This window comes from Magallana gigas, chromosome 5, assembly GCF_963853765.1.
Source record: "Magallana gigas chromosome 5, xbMagGiga1.1, whole genome shotgun sequence".
NCBI classification, from domain to species: Eukaryota; Metazoa; Mollusca; class Bivalvia; order Ostreida; family Ostreidae; genus Magallana; species Magallana gigas.
The window spans coordinates 5684902-5704510 of record NC_088857.1 but is presented as its reverse complement, the minus strand read 5'-3'; the positions used below and the strand labels follow the sequence as shown (position 1 = coordinate 5704510).

At 32.7% G+C, this 19609-nt stretch overlaps 1 protein-coding gene and 1 long non-coding RNA gene across 2 annotated transcripts in view; both read left to right on the top strand.

The window, feature by feature from the left end:
- The window catches only part of LOC136275781 (uncharacterized), a 215698-nt gene that overhangs the window by 127550 nt on the left and 68539 nt on the right, over nt 1-19609 (top strand). The window lies entirely within an intron of this gene.
- On the top strand, nt 13052-16258 carry LOC136275503 (uncharacterized). The gene is made up of 3 exons (XR_010714089.1): nt 13052-14683; nt 14799-14995; nt 15208-16258. It is a non-coding gene; the product is annotated as an uncharacterized lncRNA (long non-coding RNA).

Sequence of the window (19609 nt, the reverse complement as noted above, 5' to 3'; positions counted from 1 at the left end):
TTTGGTACTACTATTTTTAAGGGTTGTCACTCAATGTTTTTGCTGTTAATTTCTACTATTAACAATTACTTAATTTAATTAACAAGTACTTTATCTACAATGTCGCAGTCCACCCAACTGACTTTGGGAACGGTTTTCGATGAGAGTTAACCTGCGATAGACTGGTGTCTCATCCCGGGGTGAGGGGCAATGACTGTCATCCACTTGCACCACGGATGCTGGGTACAAGTACCTATCTTTGGCTCGGAGAGAACTTTAATGGACGGATGTGGTCAATCAGTTTTATGCAGCGTCGACTAGAAACTTATTCAAAAGAGTGTATACTTTTTTGATCGATACATCATCAATGAAAATAATTTTGCTATTAGGCAAATATTAAAAACTTATCATATCTTAAATTTTTCAATAAATTTAACAGAAACTGAAACTGAACTTTATTTATTTTACAATGATTGATAAGCAAGTTCTACAACTTATATTAATATCTTTCGTTGACACGGATTTTAGCGCGAGTGGGTCATTGGTGTGGGAAGAATCCGGAGTACCCGGAGAAAACCCATGTGTCCAAGCGAGCGACCGCCATACCCTATCACATACAACCACTGTCGATCACGGAGATCGAACTCGGGTCGCAGCGGTGACAAGCGTTTAAAAGATTAAACACAATAGAAATTTTACGTACACGTGTTTAACGTTTTTAACTGACATTGATCAATTTATTCTATGAATCAACTGTAATGTAATTGATACCAGAAATTCTTCAATTCTACAAATTTATAAAATAGATATGCGAATAAAACATTTCCAAAAAAACTAAGAAGAAAAGGAAAAATTGAGTGCAAAAAGGCACAGATCCAGAAATATTTTAAAAGAGTAGTGAGGGGTGATGGGAAATATAGATATATGAAGTACATGTTCGCTTGCAGGGTTTTTCAGAGGGAGTGGGATTTGAGGCTGCAGTTCACTTTTCATTTGGGAAAAGGCCAAAATCTTAAAAACAAGAGAAGACCATTTCACCAAATTTCCACGGTGGCAGTGGTATACCACCAGTAAATGCCCCTGAAAATTTCGAGTCCCAAATATGAATTCTAAATTTTGAATTGCAAACTGCGTTCTAAAACGCAGTTCACTATTCAAATGCATATAAGCCCGATTCTCAAAAACTATAGACAACTGCATCACCATATTTTCACAGTGGTAGTGAAATACCACTAGTAGATGCCCCTGAGAATCTCGGGCCCCAAATATGAATTCTAAATTTTGAATTGCGAACTGCGTTCTAGAACGCAGTTCACTTTTCAATTGTGAAAAGGCCTAAATCTCAAAAACTAGAGAAGACCACTTCACCAAATTTTCACGATGGCAGTGGTATACCACCAGAAATGCCCCTGAAAATTTCGAGCCCCTGCGAACTGCGAACTGAGAATTCCGTTCCAAAAACCGATTGCTAATGATAACATCATTTTCTGTTAACACATTTTCATCTTCATTTAGTAAAGACAAAGTAGAATTATGTGACCCACCTGTCTGAATAAATCAACAGAATAGATAGGACATCCATAGTCCGATTTTACAGTTGAAGAATCGAAGTGTGTTGTAAACGAGTTTCCGCGACCAACGTCATCGCCTGATATACCAAAATTATTATTGCCCGTGACACCGAAAGATTCACTTGAATCATTACAATGGCAAATGCGTGAAGTATTAGGCACAACTTTGGATACCTTTCCTGATCTTTTCTTTACCTCATAGGTAATCTATACATCACCAACATCCTCACTTGAATCAGATGATATCAACTCTGAGTTTGTATATATATATCTTCTTTTGACTTCTGTATCTCCTCTTATGTGCCGTCACACGGCTTATTTTGTGTGTTTATCCGTTTTTGTCCGTGTTGTGAAATTTATGTATGTTCCGTTTATATCCGTGTGTAGTGATTTGTGGAACTCAGTGTGTCTCGTGCGGTTCGTGAGGAAAACACAGTACTAGAAACATCAGTGACTGTCAATCTTTTACATGTTTTAGACCACAATGGAGTAAGTTAACAAGTTTAATAATAATGAAAATTCATAATTGTATATTTTGATTATTCTAAGCCTATAAATTTTGACTATTTTTAATTGTCTTTCATAGAAAACATTTGATGCCATTGTTATATGTGCTTATGTTCGTCTTTGTTTTGTTGTAGTTATTACCACTGTCTATCATCTAAATAAAACTATAAAAAAAAAACAATGGTAGAAGCAATACATCTTATGTTGTCTATCTTAATCTTTGGGAAATTCAGTATCTACAGCATCTGAAATTGACATAAAAGGTAGAAGTTATGCAATGTTCTTACTGCTCCCTCTCTAATTTTTTCCTATTGCTGTAGAGTGTCCTGCCAATAACTCAATGACAGGGTGAAGTACTCTTGCATAATCTTTAATAAATCGTCTGTAATATATCCGTGAAACAAACAAAAGCGTGATTTTTTAACATGTTCTGATACTGGCCATGACTTGAGTGCTTCAATTTTATCTGGGTCGGTTTTGACACCTTCCGCAGACACACTATGACCTAAATATTTCACTTCACTCATAAAGAGTTCAAACATGGATGGTTTAACGTAGCTCGCGGGTTTGCTGACGTCACAATAGGATTCGACGCAAAGAGTTGACCGTCATAACAAACTCATACAATTCTTTTAGAAATAACAAATGGTCTTTAGAAACATAAAATGAAATATTTTAAAAAGCTAAATTGCAGTTTATAGAAAACATTTATAATTATCAAGTCCTAAAAATTTAAAGATGACATACATTGTAGCATTGAGTTCTATAAGGTATGAGTGTGCGTTGGAACTCTTTAATTTGTTGTTTAGACAAGTACATTGTAAATAAATTGAACCATATGTATTAACTTCGCTCGTTTCACAATTATGAATTCTGTATTTTCAAATACTGATCTAACTATTGAAATCATTTTGGCTTTAGCTAGTTATCGTAATTATGCGATTACAAACTTTTTTATATGTCAATACGTGTATGGTAATTATTTTTGCATTAAATGCATGACTGACTCATTGAAAAGATAAGTAGCCATGTTTCTTTTCTTCACAACCTTACATTAATTTCATTTATGCATTCGAAAACATTCATAATAATGTTAATTAGATTTGCATGTTCTAATATGTGTAAATCAGCTAGTCTGGTCAACCAGCGCATTTTCATATTTGGTTCTCAGACAAAAGAAATTGATAACGTCGGGCTAACGTCGTGATAAGAATATAGGATTTTGTGAAATCTTTTAAATCTTTAAAGTTGTTTTACGAAAAATTGGCCGAGAACACATATTGATTTTTTTCTATGAATTGATTCAAAATAATCTCTTCTGTTATTGTGTTGAGTAAAATTAAGTTCGTCTAGATCGTTTAAAAGTTTGAAGCATAGTTTTGAAATGCGGTTTTCGACTAAGATATGCATTTTACTATATGTTTCATTGAAATGGCGTTGCTTGATTTTATCAGCGACACTGTGTTTGAATCACGATAAAATTATTACAACGCAGACGAATCTCAAATAAATTTTAGAAATAAATCATTAAAACCTGTCGATCACGCGGACAAATTTTCAGGGTAGGTTTTCTCGCAAGCAGTAAACCCGCGAGCTACCTTAAGTTTTAAGTTAATATGTTTTTCCAGTTTTTTCGAAGACATTTTCTGATCTCTTCAAATGATCATCAAAAGACTAAGAAGAGACCATAATATCATCTAAAAAAAATAAAACATTCTCTGATATGAAAATCACACATGGAAGTCTCCATTAATCACTGGAACATGGCATGGGCATTTGTTAAGCCAAATGCCAGAAGGTTGCATTCATAAAATTCTAAGGGGCCCAAGGAAAAAGCGGTCTTATGCTTGTCCTTTTCCTTTATCTCTACCTGCCAATAACCAGATCTTAAATCAAATTTAGTGAAATGCTTATTGCCAATCAAAGTGCAAGTAGTTTTAAAACGTAATATAACCTAGTCATGTAACAACATAACCCTATCACTATATAACACGACCCAGTTGCTACCAAACATAATTTAGTTACTACGCAACGAAATCAAGTCATTATGTAATTTAACTTGGTCGCTATTCAACTCAACCAAGACAATTTACAACAAAATCCAATCATTCACTACATAACCCAAGCATATACATGTACGATACAACAAAGTCATAAAACAACAAAACCCAATCAATATACAATAAACGTAGTTACTTCATGATAAAGCTCAATCATTAGACAATTAAACCAAGTAACCATGCAAAACATCTCGCTGCAAACATAACCCAGTCAATACACATTATAATCCAGCCAATAAACATTATAATCCAGTTAAAACACATTATAACCCAGTCAATACACGATATTACCCAGTCAATTCACAATATAACCCAGTCAAATCAGTTGAAACATAGTGAAACTAAGTAACTTCATAATATAACCAAGTTATTCTACTAAATAACCGAGTCACTTTATAACATAACCCAGACATTAAACACAACATAACCCAGTCAGAACATAGCATTATAACCCACTTATTACACAAAATAACTAAGTCAAATCATAACCCACACTACATAACATAGCCCAGTCACTTAATTTCATTTCTTGATTTCACTAATACTCAGAATTTCTTTTACCTTGGCAACCTCACACTGTCTTCACAGCTTGCCAAAACATATAAGTAAAACATAGGTAAAAAAGGAATACAATTATTAACATGATGTCATCATTTTCGTTTAAGAAAAGGAAAAATTAAATGATAGGATTAGTGAAAAATAGACTATATAAATGTGAACGTTGATGACATCGATAACGTCTAGATGGTGTTTTTACGTGAAAGACATCTTTCGATACCAGAGTTTGTGTGATTTTGAGTCAACAAATAAGATACGGGCATACACATTAAAACCATTGAATTTCTTGATTCAAGACCTAGTGAAATACAACTGATCCAACGGTTATTAACATGAACTTATATTCATATTTATTGCTTAACACCCCCTATCCCAACAAAACGATACTATATGTTTCACCATATATGCTATTTTTATTGACATGAATTCAACAGAATGGCAGAGATAATTTTTTGTGAAAAAATCTGCTAAACGTGAATCAAATAATGCTATACTGAGACCTGGTCTGTTAAATACTAATAAACAGACACTTTCCAAAATCATGTTAAATCTCTATTTAATTTGAAAAAGTTTGATGGATTCATGAATAAAAAAAAAATCTTCTTTTTCCATTCGACAGTTGTGATAATTTTAGTCAGATTTGCGAGAGTCTTTCTTATGAACTGTAACATAGGCAGTCAAATAGGAAATAAATCGAGTGAAATTGACTATGATTTAAACGCACACAGATGTTTCAAAACCCAATAAAACATCACTTTCGTTCCTTTTTTAAGCTGTGTATTCTACAATGAATTATAGTTTTTCGCAGATTCGGCATTTGAAATAACCCTGATCGCTTTCCGTCTAAAATATATTGGTATATTTCTTGTCAAATTAAATTAACTTACTATTGTCCTTTTTAACTCTTAAAACTGTCATCGACAGACTTGAATACTGTATATAATCAAAGTACTGAAGAACTGACGGGAGTTGATTTTGTCGATGTTTACTTATTTTAAAATCAATGATATGTTATTTTGCATGACAAGTACATGTTTACGTAGTTTGTAATTTGAATTACGCATATTTTTTTATAATATGAATTTTTGGACTTTTTTGACTAGAATGTCGAGAAACCTCCATATGAATCATGTTAAATAATATTTAAAGATAAAATCAATTCAATCAAACTATGTATCAGTGGTGGTACCGGTGGTGGTATTTCTCGAAAATTGTATGGATCCAAGCAATATTGAACTCAAGTCTCGTTCAACCAAACGCTCGGCTGACACCGTAAATCTCCGACAAGGGTTTACGGAGACAGCCGAGCGTCGAGTTGAACGAGACTATATTGAACTCTGGCGTAGGAATACATACGACTACAAAAAATATTTAAATTGTTCGTACCATTTAAAATCTGACTATTTTTAAGGTATTTGTAAATAAGTTTCCTTGAAAAACAACGCTTTAGCATACATTACATCAATTTCTTGAAACCTTGTTTAGATAATTCTAAAAAGGTCCATTAGTTTTGAATTTTGATTACAAATTCAAAGAATATAAGATTTTTGTAGATGGTGTATAATTAGTTTTTTTTTTATAAATTAGAAATTGATACTAGTAATGTAGAGTTTTATGTGTCCATTTGTTTCATCATTTGGCTAAATTATTCTAAATTTTTAGGAATGACAGCTTAATCGATTATTTTAAAAAATATAACTGCGGGATATTATATGAAGCGTAATTTAATAATCGACATAAAATATTTGCCTGCCTGACGTTCAAGTTCCCTTCGTAGTCATGCCAAATGAATCCGATACAGTTGCAAGTATGCTCTACAGATCAGGACTTATTCTCTTATTTTGTGTCAACTTATTTATTGATTAGGATAATAATTTAATACCACTCGATAGTACACAGTTAAAGTATTGAAAGAAAATGGCTACAAATGATTCTCAGAAAAGAGTAGTTCAAGCTAATTTTAGTCAAGGGGATGTTTATTTCTCTAATGAATCCAGGGGTAAACAGTGTATGACAAACTGTGTTGTCTTCATAATGCAAAGTTGTTTGAAAAGCTTTGAAGATATTGACAGAAACGATTTGAATTTTACATTAGTGAAAGGTGATATTTTGTATAAAAAGATGTGTCAATATGGTTTTCTTCGACCAAATCAAGAACTTTTACAGTTTTCAGATTTACCAAAGTTTGTCAATTTCAAATGCGTTAGTTTCTCAATTGAAACTTTATCGACATTTTATGGAAACATGTCAGTCAATGGAAGTGTTGATGGTGTTGGGAAGAAGCTAGAAACAAGTTTGAATTCAGTGTTGTCATCTTCTTGTTCCAAGCAGTTTGCCATCCTAATTTTCCATTCATCTGCAGTTGCAATCACTTTTAATGAAAGAAATGGCACATATGGAGTATTTGACTCTCATAGTCGGGGTTTGAATGGTTTGTGTGATCCAAATGGATCAGGTGTTTTAAGTACTTTAGCATCATTCCAAGATCTGTGTTCATTTCTGAGAAAACTATGTATTTCATTGTCTCCAACATCAACTTTACAAGAAGTTCAGTATGAGATTTGTCGAGTCAAAATAGGAGTTTCCAAAAAGCGGAAGAAAACTTCCTTAGATTTGGATACAGATGTAGATGATGACCTGAACATTACTCACTCAGTAAGTGGCAAAAGATGTGAACATGCTTTTGATATTGTAAATAGCGAATCATCATTGAATACGGAAAAAACAGAAAATGATTTCACTTTGAAGGATGTTACTGATGCAAGAATAGACAAAGTTGTTCAAAACTTTCAAAAGAAAGTTTGTCATGGACCCTGTTATATATGCAGTTGCTGTACACAAACATGGTTTAGGGAAAATGTTCATAAAGCCACTTCCCTCATTGGTTCATCAGATTTATTGCAAAACTGCTTACTTGGAATCAAAAGTGTGGAAAATACAGAATGGGTATGTAATACTTGCTATAGAAATCTAAAATCTCAAAAAATTCCATCCTGTTCTGTCTTCAATGGAATGGGGTTCCCAGAGAAACCCCCTGAGCTTGACATTACTGAACTTGAAGAAAGATTAATAAGTCCAAGAATACCATTTATGCAAGTCGTAGAGAAACCTCGTGGTGGTCAGAAAAGTTTGAGAGGAAATGTTGTCAATGTACCATCAGATGTGAATTCTACAGTTACATCTTTACCAAGAACTTTGTCAGATTCCGAAACTGTTCAGGTTAAGCTGAAAAGAAAGATGAATTTCAAGCACTCTGTATTGCATGAAGCAATCAGACCAAACAAATGCTTGAAAGCTTTAAAATGGCTTTTGAAAAACAGTTCATTATTTCAGACAGAAGGGATTAAAATGAATGAAAATTGGAACATAGAATCAGAAATGCATGAATGGCTAGGGTATGATGTGGGTAATAGTGAAAGTGATTCACATATTGAAACATTATCAAGTGAAACTGAACTGACTAATCAAAACAATGCAAATCATGATGATGACTCTGATGAGTGGACAGAGGATCCAAATTTTGAAAACAGGCTAACTGGTAGCACAGATACATTGCTTCATCCCGTTGATGTAAGGTCCTTGTGTAAAACCTTTTCATTTGCCCCTGGAGAAGGTCAGGTACCACTTGGTCTTTATCAAGACAATAATGCAGAATATTTAGCATTTCCAAGTATTTACTGTGGTCAGAAACGTCTCGAGAACAAAGACAGGCAAATGCCCGTGCATTATAGCACTATCTGCAAATGGGAATTGAGAAGTGTTGACAGACGTGCAGCTTGTTCAGTTCCAAATATTTTCTTTAAACTAAAAAAATTGCAAATCAAGCAAATTCAAGATCGAGTAAATTTGGCTATGAGAAAGTGTCAACTGAATGGGCAAAAAGTTACAGTAGGACAAGTTCTGAATCAATCAACTTTTGATAATATTGTGAGACTTGATGAGGGTTATCGTGTATTACGGCAGTTGCGTGGATCTCCAGCTTACTGGGAAAGTGCGAAAAGGGATGTTTTTGCAATGATAAGGCAGTTAGGTGTACCTACCTGGTTTTGTTCTCTATCAGCTGCTGAAACCAGATGGCCATCTCTTCTCAAAATTCTTGGACAACAGGTTAAACATGTTGAATACACCGATGAAGAAATTGCCAATTTAACATGGAAAGAGAAGTGCGAGCTTGTACAAAGTGATCCTGTAACATGTACACGATTTTTCAATCACAGAGTGCAAGTTTTCATTAGTGATGTTTTGAAATCATCAAATTTTCCATTGGGAAGAGTTGTGGACCATTTCCATAGGGTTGAATTCCAACAAAGAGGATCCCCTCACATTCACATGCTTTTATGGATTGAAAATGCACCCCTGTATGGAAAATCTGACAAACAACATTTGGAGAATTTCATTGACACCCATTCTTCATGTCAAAAGAGAAATGATATCCCAGATCTCATCAATTACCAAACTCATAGACATGCTCGCACATGTAGAAAGAAGGGGAAAAATATTTGCCGGTTCAATTTCCCCCTACCTCCTTTGTCAAGAACACAAATTCTTGAACCATTACAGGATGCTGAAAAGGAAAAATATCCAAAAATTGTTGATGAATATGAAAGAATTGCTTCTCTTTTGAATGAAATGAAAACTGGCTTTGACATGTCTTTTTCAGAATTTCTTTGTAAACTTCAAATTTCAGAGGAAATGTACATAATGGCTCTGAGATCTTCATTGAAATCACCAAAGGTTTTCCTAAAAAGAGATGTATCTGAAATCAGAGTCAATTCTTACAATGAAATGATATTGAAATGTTGGCAAGCAAACATTGATGTTCAGTTTATTCTTGACGCATATGCCTGTGCTGCTTACATTGTTTCATATATTTCAAAATCGCAAAGAGGAATGTCGAACTTGATGTACGAAGCTTGTAAAGAAGCAAGGCAAGGAAATAAAACTTTGAAGCAGCAAGTGAGACATATAGGGAACACATTTTTGACTCATGTAGAAGTATCAGCTCAGGAGGCAGCATATTTGATATTACAGTTACCACTGCGTGTTAGCACTAGGTCATTCGCATTTATTAACACCAATCATGATGAAAACAGAACATTCCTTTTAAAACCATTGGATGTTCTGTCAGAACTACCCGAGAGTTCAACAGATATACAGTCAGATAATGCTTTGAAACGTTACCAGAGACGACCAAATGCTTTAAAAAATATCTGTTTGGCTGATTTTGTGTCACAATTCGATGTTATTTCAGAGAAAAAAAATGAAGGTAATCAGAACAAAGATGGTGATTTACTGGAGGATGAAAGAAATGAAGAAGACGAGGACATGCTTGCAGAACAGGATGAAACTGTAGATTCATTGCAAATGGAGTATCACATGAGAAATGGAACAATTCTTAGGAAACGCAAGACAAATAAAATAATTCGATATGTAAGATTTAACAAAGACCAAGATCCTGAGAACTTTTATAGAGAACAACTTATGTTGTTTTACCCTTGGAGAAATGAGACAAAGGATTTGCAAGGAAACTATGGAACATATGAGGAACACTACAAAAGAAAAGTTGAAATCATAAATGCCAATAAACTTAAATATGAGGTAGATGAAGGCATTATTGACATTGTTGAAAAGAATATGACAGATTGTGATGAAGAATTCCACGTGATTGCAGCAGAAGTGCAGCACAATGAAGAAGTTGACCAATATGAAAAAACAGATGATGAAAACATATTTCATGGGTGTTTCAACCCAAAAGATATTGGTCTCGACTATGACATTGGCCTTGATTTAGGCATAACAAGGAAACAAATCAGCATTTGTGATACACCTGTGAACTCACTTAGTCATAATGATTATATGAATTTGGTCAGAACTTTGAATGAAAAACAGAAAATATTTTTCTATCATGTATTACATAAAATGAAGATGAATGAAGGACCAATTTACTGTTTCTTGACTGGTGGAGCAGGTGTTGGAAAAAGCATTGTAACTACTGCTATTTACCAGGCTGTGACAAGGTATTTTGCAAAAAAAATCCATGAAAATCCAGATGATGTGAAAACTCTTTTGTGTGCCCCAACAGGAAAGGCAGCTTACAATATAGGTGGACAAACAATTCATTCTCTTTTCTGTATTCCTGCAAATCAATCTTTGAAGTACAAACCATTAGATATGAAGCAGTTAGATTCCTTCAGAGTCAAATTCCGTAGTTTGAAAGTTATTTTCATTGATGAAATATCTATGGTTGGAAACAAACTTTTCAATTACATAAATCTAAGACTTCAAGAAATATTTGCTACAGAGAAACCATTTGGTGGAGTAAGCATTATTGCTATTGGAGATTTGTTTCAGTTGAAACCGGTATTTGATGGGTGGATCTTTCAGAATTTGGTAGATGATTATGGACCTTTGGCAGCAAATCTTTGGCAAGACCATTTCAGGGTATTTGAATTGACAGATATCATGCGTCAAAAGGATGATAAAAGTTTTGCTGAACTACTCAATAGAATGCGCAAGGGATTGCATTCTTTTGCTGATATTGCCACTCTGAAAACAAGGTTAAAGTCACTTGATTCCATCCCATCTTCTTTGCCTTACTTGTACACTATTAATGCACAAGTAGATGAGCATAACATGCTAGCATACACAAATGCAGAAACCAGTAAAAAATGTACAATTTCAGCCATAGATACTGTTAGTGGAGATGTAACTAAAGACATTAAACAGAAAATTTTGTCAAAAGTTTCTGATGATCCATCAAAAACAATGGGGTTATTCAAAAATTTGCTAATAGTTGAAGATATGCCGGCTGAAATTTGTATCAATATCGATGTCGAGGATGGTCTCACTAATGGAACAACATGTTTGGTTAAAAAATTAGACTTTCGAGTGGAAAATTCACAGAGGTGCAGTATTATTATACCCCCGCAAACGAAGTTTAGGGGGGTATATTGGTTTCACCCTGTCCGTCTGTCTGTCCGTCCGTCTGTCCGTCTGTCTGTAGACGCAACTTTGTCCCCCCTATAGAATTTTTTATTACTGCATGGAACAGTTTGAAAATTTGTACATATGTTGAACACCATCTGAAGATGTGCACCTGGAATTTTTTTTAAGATCAGACAAGATTTAATGATTTTATGACAGTTTTCATTTTCCTTATTCTATATATTGTACACTAATGTTGAAAAGTAAGGGAGGTAATCCTTACAGATTTTATTAATTAATTAATAGAAAACACTCTAAAATATATTTATATAAATACATCCAGATGGAGTTTTTTGTCTTTATGTCTTAATTAATAAAAAAGAAATTATTTTTTATCAACTGACAATGCAAAGTTTTTGTTTGTCAATGATAAATTCTTAGGAGCTAATAAGAACATCAAAGACAAGTGTGGCTGAATTCATTTGTCCCAAGGGAGCCATTATCTGAGCCATGGTTCAGATGGAGCATGTGTTTAGGGGAAATTGATAATCTGTAAAGTGGGTGATGGTTTTGGGGCTATTTTAAAACTGTTTCATGTAAACCAAAAGGTCTATCATTATAAGGAAATAAATAATATAATTATTAATAAAGAAGTTAAACTATTTTTAGAGGTTGTTTAAATTTATTTGTCAAGTAAATTGATGAAGTGACCCTATTGGGCATTAATTGTATTGAAATTCAAAATTACTGATATGATTGTAGTGTTTTGGCAATTTTAAAATTGTTTGTAATATTAAATTTTCTTTTTTTACATATTTTTACATAGTATGGTAATTATGGTAATGTTTTGGGAGTTTATTAAATTTAACAAGTTCATCAAAGAAAATCATAGTCCTATGGGATCAATTTTCTGATATGGAGTTCCATTGTGCCATAGGAGAAAGTGAGGAAAATTTGAAACAACTAATTGCATCTGTCAAGACTCTTATTAGAAAGATATTGAAAGTTTTATCAACAGAAGAGCATTGCTTGGCTACTGGTATTTCTATTCACTGCAAAGGGAGGGATTATTGTCATTTTGTTGGTTTTTCTTTAAATCAATTAAATTAAAAAAATATATCATCAAATACATACATTTGTAAAAGTATTACTGTTATAGATATGTATTTACAGTGAAATTCTGACAATTTTGATTTTAATTTTTCTTTGTTAACTATTTTTTTTTTTTTTTACAATTCTAGAAATTTTTTTTTGTATGTGTTCCAAACCTTTATTATTCAATTCAATTATTTGTCCCATTTGAAATTAGCCTAGCGGGGTATTAGTCCCATTAGGACAGTTCTAGTTTGGGTTGCATTTGAAAATGAAGCTGTTGGTTCAAAAGCACGTACAAAGTATGCACACCTTTTTGCTCCATATTGCAGTATATCTTGGACTTCTGTCTTAGAAATTACAAGAAATTTTAATGTAGGCATGTTTCGCTCTGCATATGTGATCAGAAGACAGTTTCCTTTGCGTTTAGCCTGTGCTAAAACCATACACAAATCTCAGGGGTCAACCATGAATAAAGCCGTTTTGCATTTTGGAAAAAGGAAGCAAGAACACATGCATTATGTAGGTTTAAGCCGAGTTAGAAAATTAGAAGATGTGTTTTTATTAGAACTAAATGAAAGTAAGATTTCTGTATCAAAGAGTGTTGCTGATGAAATGGATCGTTTGTACTCAGAGGCTACTCTACACTCATGTTTGCCACTTTTACAAAATCTGAACGAGGATTTAAAACTACTGTATCATAATTGCAGATCACTGCATTTGCATATCAATGATATGAAGTTGGAGAAAAACTTGATATCAGCTGATATCATTGCTATAGCCGAAAGCAGACTAAAACCATCAGATGATGCTACATGTTATGAATTACAAGGATATAGCACCTTTAGATTTGATGATGAGAAATACATAAGTGGAAGGCCATATCACGGAATAGTTATTTATTCAAAGATCCCTTTCCAGAATATAAGAAGACTCCATATTATGGCAACTGAAACAGTGCTTTGTCATATAATTCACCGGGAAAGAATATTGCAACTTGTCTTCTTTTATTGCTCTCCTCAAAAAGCTTCACAGGGGTATTTGTGTCAGTACCTTCAGAATTTGTTTGAATTGCTTGGAACAGAACATCATTTTGTTATTATGGGAGATGCAAATGTTGACTTTTTTACACAGACTTGTTTATCAGAATTTCTCATAGACCATAAAGTAAGCCAGGTTGTTCACTCTGTTACAAGTGATTATGACTCATGTTTGGACCACATTTATACCAATATGATGTGTCCTTCTCAAATATCAAGTGCAACATTGGAGTCATATTACTCTGACCACAAGCCAATTGTGGCTTATTTGCCATATCATGATGATCATACTGATGAACTTGAATAAAAACAAAAACAAAAAACCTTGATATTATCATGATGATATTTAAGCATTTTTTCAGTTGTCAATGTAACATAAACTCAGTTGTCAATATAACATTCCTCTTGGGGTTTAGAAATAATTTTTCATACCGAATCAGACTTGAACTTGACATAAATTTAAATTTCAGTTATTCCATTAATACGAAAAATCTGAGTTACAATCAGGTGTATATTAGTTAATTCGAAAAAATATACATTTGCAAAAGAAACACTTTATTCCCTGTTAATTTTGTGAGATAAACTGTATTATCAATATGATATTTTTTTGTGCCATCAAAAGCTATTCTCTCTCTTCTGACTTTGTTTCAAAGTTGAATAGTGACAATATTGTTATTTCTTTGTAGAATGCCATTCAAAAGCATTCTTGACCTCAAGGAGGAAAAAACCTCGAGCTATACCATACTCGAATGGTATAACTGTCAAAGTGTTTACAAAAGGAACACACCGCCAAAAACAACAAGAATGGGTGAAGGCAAGAATAGATGTACCAAATGCCATAGAGGAATCTGCAGTTTAAATGATCATGCCCACATCACCAATAAAGAAGGTTTCTGAAACAAAGACTTCTCCATGGAGATCCATTTTCTCTGTTAAGAGACAAATAATCAAAGTAAGACTATAGTAAAATCTCAATCTTTGACATTGATAGTAGAAAACAACATACATTTACAACATGTTGGTATTTTATTCATGTACATCTGAATTTCTCCATTTGTTTATTTTAGAATGAAGCCTCAAAAACTGTTACGGTTAATGGAACAACACATTTATTAGATCAATAACTCTTCAAGAAGAAAACCCATGTACATTGATGTCACTCTTTAGACAGAACTTGCAGAACAAGAACAACAGATAGGGAATTCAAATCAAAATCTCCCATTGTCTGTTGAATGAGTTGCAAGATATGGAACTCTCAATTCAAGTAGGAACACTATTGTTTAGGTCAATTATTTGTTCATTGACTACATGAATATATGTATATATGTATTGCAAATTACAACAATATTATAACTGTCATTTTCAAATTTAAATTGTTTTTGTCACACTCAACTACCATATTTTTAAAAGATATACTGATAAAGAAAGTCAATCTGACATTTTTTAATATATATTTGCAATTTTCTTTCTTTGCAGAAAATACAGCCACTTCAAATTCAAATTAGTGGACACATGGAAGCACTTAGGTCTACAATTGCAATAGGGCCATTAAAGAACAATCACTGGATTCAAACTACAGGGACATTACAGTTCAACTATAATCAGTAATGAAACAACATTATCAGAAAGTGACAACCATGCCTCCAGTCTCTCCTTCAATGAACCAAAAGATTATCTCTTGGAGTAAAATCCCAATTAACATTATTACCACACAACAAGGATCTGAAATTCTCAGTCTGAACATTGCATTTACTGACAACAACCACAACACCAATCTCAAATGAGAAGGAGATGGATTTCATACTGTAATTTCAGCTCTATTTATCAACTCAAAATTTTTTGTATACTTCTGAAAATTAATTATTCCCAATAGTTATGTAAAATTCTGAGGAAAAAAAATGTTTTCGAAGTATACACTCTCCCTCCTTTTTATATATGGTTATAACAAATATCATTCCAATTTTTAGAAAAAAACATTTTTTTTTTTATTTATATCGTAAAGGATTTAAACAAAAATATATTCAAAATGTGAAAGAACATTTAAGCTTTTGTTGTGCAGCAATATTGCTTGTTGTGTGTACATGTATATTATATGAATTTTGCAAACATTTTCCATTTGTTACAAATTAAGACATGGTTAAACCTTATCTGCAATTTTTTGATACACTTGTTTGTCCATTACCGGTATTGTTATCGATGAACAATTTTGTGACATGATTACTATTAAAGAAGTATTGTTATGGTTATTAACATCTTGCAGATTGGATTGTGCTTGTATTTAATTCATACCTGATGTACATGTGTTGGTTTTTAGTTTGTTTTGTTTTTTATCTTATTACATGTTGAAACCAATCTCCAGCACCATTAAATTTCGTATTTAATTTTCTAGGCCAGCAAACAGATTTTTGTAATATTTATCACACTTAACTACATTTTTTTATTGAAGAAAATATGTTTCCCTTCATCCTAAAGAACCTCTACTTGTTTATTTTTTTTCAATTCTTTTTTCAGTGTCAAATAATGTTTTACATTACCATTGTAAGCATTTCTAACTTTGTATTCATTGTGAAATTCTTTGCAATAAAACTTGTTAAATCTCTTAAATTTCTTTCCACTTTTACCTCTACAAATAACTTAAGACCTGTATGCATTGTGCAAATTACTCTTAATTCCCTTTACAATTTAAATTAAGATATAAACGAAATTATAAATGCATGGCTAATAAAATGAATATAAATGTTTTCACCTGCACAAAACATCAATGTTAATCTGAGATAACCTAGAACATTGTTTATGAAACCAATAATTACCTTTTTGCAAATATTTCAAAAATTGAAACCTTTCATTTTCCAGTAAACATGGTAAGGCTGTCAAATTCAACAAAAAATGGTACACCTTCATTCTTTGACATACTTTATAGATTTTCTCTTTCCTTTAATTGTTGTTCAACAGCGTAGAAAATGTGGTACAGCAATAACTAAAAATTTGCAGGTTGTGAGTTTGAATCCCGCTGGGACTTTCATTGTATAAATTTTTGCCTTATCCCATTTCTTTTTCAAATAGTGTTCAATTTCAAAATTCTAAAACATAGAAAGTATATCTCATGTACATTGCTTATTATTAGATTTAACAGATGTTCCTTAATACAGTAACAATTACAGCGAATGCTTAGCGCTTCTCAGTACTTTCAGTACTTTGATTGGTTCACATCAATATATTGAATTTAAATAAGTCTGAATTCTCCTATGTGAGAGACTCTCTCTCCCGCCCATTTATATACCATCCCCTTTCCACTTATCAAACAAAATTATATATATAGAAACAATTATATATGGTTCATTTGTTTTATTAAATCAAGAAGATAAAGGGACTTTCTGAAAAAAAATTCTGTGACAACATTTAAACCTGACATATGCATGCAAACTCAAAATTGCAATTTTTTTTCATGATGTCAATGTGTTTATTGTATGACATCTTAGTTCTGGTCCTCTTCTCTCTTCAAAAACACAGTCTTCCTGTTTCTAAAGTTCTGGTTTTTCTTTCCATCATTTCATCTTGTATATGACACCAGGATAAGGGTGCGGGTAAATGATCACCAATAAGAACATCATTTATGTAAATCTCAAGACAAAGCAGGTACCAGCTAAAATGAAAATTATATATATTTCAGTAAGTTTAACTTGTTATCAAAATGGCTGAAAGACTGAAATGGAGGATTTTCTACAATTTGATAGTCAATGGAATTTATTTATCTTAATAAACATTTCATTATGTTTAGATGTGCATTTAATTTTGCACAAATTCAAATACATCTTTTCAGTTTGATCGATTTGAAATTATTCGCATCCTCACCCCTGATATGTGCATGATATTAGTTTAATTGCACCCCTTTATTTTACCCGGCCTGACCTTAATAATGCACCTCTCTCTCTCTCTCTCTCTCTCTCTCTCTCTCTCTCTCTCTCTCTCTCACACACACAACTGATTTGATTGATTGATATTATATAATGCTGGTGCAGTCAGTGTGAATTAAAACATACCATGTATTGTTGATTTGTTGATGAGCAATATTCAAATTGTAGATTTATAAATAACATAGGTTTATATCAATCATTTTAAAACATTAAATGAAACCATTCGTACTTGAAAATACTTTTTCTAATTGAATTGTCTCATAGAATAATAAGATTGGTCATTATTTCAATGATAAATTATTGAACTTATACATGTATGTTATTTACTTACATTTTCTTCCAGCCTTTTTTTTTCAAATCAGTGTGACACTTTTCAAATTACTCTGCAAATAACAAAATATAATTATGAGAAGTCATACAATTTAATTTACATGCATATAAGGACATGTCAACAGTAATTTGAACATTTTTGTGAAAGGTCTACATATATTATGCATGGATGGGTAAAATGACCAACACTTCAAATTTTATTTGAAAGTTACATATATGCACATTCTACACAAACAATACCATATATGACCATGAATGTAGATTCCTCATTTAGAGAAAATCAGATGGAGACATGCAGTAATTTGTTTATTATTATTTGGGGTTTTTTTATTACCAATAGTACAGCATCATAAGTATGAACCCAGGTGACAAGATTTCAAACAGTGTTATGGTAGTAATATACTGAGTTCTAAAAACAAACTAGTAATAATTAAGAATTAATGTGCATAAACATCTGGATGAATGTGTAAACAATATAAATGAACTGTCATGGAAGAATTTTGAACACAGTAGAAAGGTGTTATTGATCAGCTGTTCATCAATTTCCAGAAAATGAAATCAGCATATCTTTTAGCCTGCACTGTACATACAAAGTGATCTCGCTTTGTTTGACCGAATTATATACATACAATGTACATGTATTTAATGAAAATATACATAAATGTTTACATTATTATGAAAAAATAAATTTAATAATTGGGACTTTTAGTCAGGCGGCTAGACAATGATACTGTTCCAGTTCTTGTGCATGCAATTTTTGGAATTTGATCCACCTGGGGCCCGTTTCTCAAAAAGGCGTAAACCTGGGTCTAATTACACCACAGCCAACGCGGATCTCGTAATTTCCCGCGATACCATAATGGTGTTTAATCCTTTCCGCAATACACCGTCGCGGTATTGTCATCGCGGTGATCGCGGGGCCACGATTTTACCGCGATGGTGTAAGACACCGTAACAGGTGTGTTATTTGTATCATTAATTAAACCGAGAAGAAGAAAAAAGACACTGTTTTAATTATTGTTAGAATTTAGATATAAATATTATCAGAAAAAAATTCATTATTTTCTTTGAATTACGCTATTATTTAGTCGGGTCTAAGATGCGTTTCTGAAAGAGGCGTAAGTTAGGGTTTAAATGTCGAATAACTTAGACATCTCCTCTGAGTACTGAGCATGTGCATATCGTATTTTGTTTTGCTTTGAGGCTATAATTATATGTGGTGGATCAATTTTCCAATTCGTAGTACACATAGTACCCGAAAGTACGCATGTTATACTTTACTACTGAATGTGTATAGTTCAAGTTGTTTTATATTAATGAAAGTAGAATAAATGCCTATACACTTCTTAACATAATGACATTTTAAAGAAAAATAGTTGATATAAAAGCGGCATATATAAAGGTTTCAGAAACCAAATATATGACAATTAAATGCATTGTAGATGATATTGAGGCACAATTGTGCAAATTAATTGAACGAAACAATACATAGAACTTAACTCCAATATTCGTGTTAACTTCAAATATTTATAGAATACATGGACAGGGTACAGTAGATATGTCCTCATAAGTCTGCAGAATGATAAGTATGCTTCATATAAATATTAAGACACTTTCAGATGATGGGATAAGGC